This window comes from Amphimedon queenslandica, unplaced genomic scaffold (assembly GCF_000090795.2).
Source record: "Amphimedon queenslandica unplaced genomic scaffold, v1.1 AMPQUscaffold_8249_Cont19806, whole genome shotgun sequence".
NCBI classification, from domain to species: Eukaryota; Metazoa; Porifera; class Demospongiae; order Haplosclerida; family Niphatidae; genus Amphimedon; species Amphimedon queenslandica.
In genome coordinates, this window is record NW_003551473.1 from 1 (window position 1) to 2,431 (window position 2,431).

General features: G+C 36.8%; 1 long non-coding RNA gene across 1 annotated transcript; it reads left to right on the forward strand.

Moving 5' to 3' along the window:
* Positions 1-11: 11 nt before the first annotated feature.
* Positions 12-1,381, forward strand: LOC105315763 (uncharacterized). Its single transcript, XR_002189800.1, has 4 exons — positions 12-204; positions 321-485; positions 535-606; positions 670-1,381. It is a non-coding gene; the product is annotated as an uncharacterized LOC105315763 (long non-coding RNA).
* Positions 1,382-2,431: the final 1,050 nt, after the last annotated feature.

Genomic DNA, 2,431 nt, shown 5'->3' on the forward strand with positions numbered 1-2,431 from the left:
TTTTTTGTCCATCATGAGTTATACTTCATAAGTAAAGTTGTGTATTGTCTACCCATTATTCACATATATAATATTATACTAATTATATATTGTTTGCAGATACATCCTGATATTGCTGTTAGAAGAGAGATAGATAGGCTCCCAGTTTTATGTGAGAACTATGAGAATGGTTGTGATTGGACTGGAAAGCTTAAGAACCATGAGGTAGGCAGTGGGCCATGTTGAGATGTTAACCAAAGGGTGGGCTTCATGAGTACAGCTTACAGAATTTTGGTTAGCAGTTAGGACAGCTGCAATAATGGTTTCTTGTTCCCTCCCAGCATGATCACAAAGCTATCTGTGAGTATAAGACCATGAGGTGTCCTCTTGGCTGTGGTAAGAGAATTCCTCTTGGAAAGTTGAGAAAACATGAACAAGATGAGTGTATATTTCGAAAAGTCCATTGCCCACATTGCAGAAGCCAAATGTTGGCTGGAGACTATAATGTAAGAAGATAAGATGGATAATTATAGTGATTTTATAATTTATGTTAAGGATCACCTATTGAGTTGTCCTAATGCTCCTTATGCTTGTGGTCATTGTCACACTGAAATGCCTAGAAGTGAAGTGAGTTCGTGCTTTATATACCAAATGGAACAATGATCTCATCTATCATCATATTATTATTAGATGGTTAGTCACATGTTACTTAACTGCAGAGAACAATTGTGTTGCTCTGGATGGCATCCGCAGGTAAACATATAATATTTTTATAATTAAATTCAGTGTGGGGAATTTCCCTGGGAAAACACCCAAACAACTATCTGTCTACAGAAGGAGCTACACAAAATTAATTGTGAATGGATCCTTTATGGCTTCACTTCCTGATTATGTCCTCACTGATAAAATGATATTCATTGCCAATGGCTTATGAATATAATTAAAATCATTCAAAATTTGAACCACGTGTAGCTGATAAGCTAATAATTAGGCAATTTCTGAAAAACATAGCGACTTGAGGGGAAATTTACCTGAATAAAATAAGACCCAGCAACTGAGGAGATTCACAGTGTATTAAGCAAAGGTAAGTACAGTACTAGATCCTTTCGCAAAAGCCCAGCACTCCTGTGAATGATTTGCACAAAAATCAAAGTTGCTTTGTAGCTAAAAAGTTAAAATGCTGGCTGTGCAAGTAGAAGTGTATCTCCTAAAAAGAAGCACAGATGAAGCTCACTCTTGGTAGTAGCAAAGAGGAGAGTTGGTTCTATCTGTTTATGGCAAAATTAAAAGAACAGCTCTTGTGAATCAAGGATTTTAGATCGCCTAATTATGACCAAGTTTACGGCACTTTTTCTAAAGCTATATCTGCTCCATTAAGATTGAAACTAGCAGGACATGTAGACTACACCTTCCTAAGTCCATGGAAAGACTGTAGAGGTTCCAGGTATTCTGTGAATGATTTGCACAAAAATCAAAGTCAAAAAATTCTTATTAAACAAATAATTTTCATGGTGACTCATCTTTGCTTAAACTTTGCACATGAAAACCAAACTTGTTTCTTTATAACAAGCAACTTTTTCTCTCTTAATGGTGCTAGATACACCACTGTTCAAGCATCTATGTAAGAGAAATAAATAAAATAGTATGGGTATCCATCATAGCATGAGGGAAACCATACGATTTCCTTCACTTCCGGTGTTCAGAGAAGTGTAGTACCTTTGTGTAGACTGAATGTGTATTTCATCGTGACTGAATGTGTATTTCATTGTGACTTGACTGACATCATTCAGCTGTTTCAATTGTTATTTCTACAGATACATAGAAGCTTATCAAAGCATCCAAATCCTATGAATCATTTGGAACATGAACAGCTCTTCATGCATCTCCAAATGCTAGGGTTGTCTATCAAGACAATGCAGGCACAATTATATCCAGAACTGAAGGAGATTCGAAAAGAGCTTAAAGAAATTACTGAAAGTACTTCAATATTCAAAGATCAAATGATTAATGAGAGTTCCTCGCAAGCACAACAAGTGAAACAACTGGAAGAGCGTCTTAAAGGAGAACCTTCAAATCAAATTATACTGGACTTACAAGAAAGAGTTAAACAACTAAAGGACAAAGTTAATAAGCTGGAATCTGGAGCAAGCTACCGTCCTCTTAACCAGGGCTTTGATGACATGTCAACAAGTGATAGCAAAATGGGAGGATCAATCGAGCACAAATTAGCAGAGCAGGAAAGGACGTCTGGGATGTTGAAAGTTCATCTATCAGAGCTCAAACTACAATTACAAGCTTCTCTTGCTTCTACCTACAATGGTTCATTCTTGTGGCGTATACCTGACGTCAAACAAAGGAAAAGAGATGCGATTGAAGGAAAAACCACGTCAATCTGTACTCCACCTTTCTACACTGGACGAAATGGATATAAGATGTGTATTCGTGCCTATCT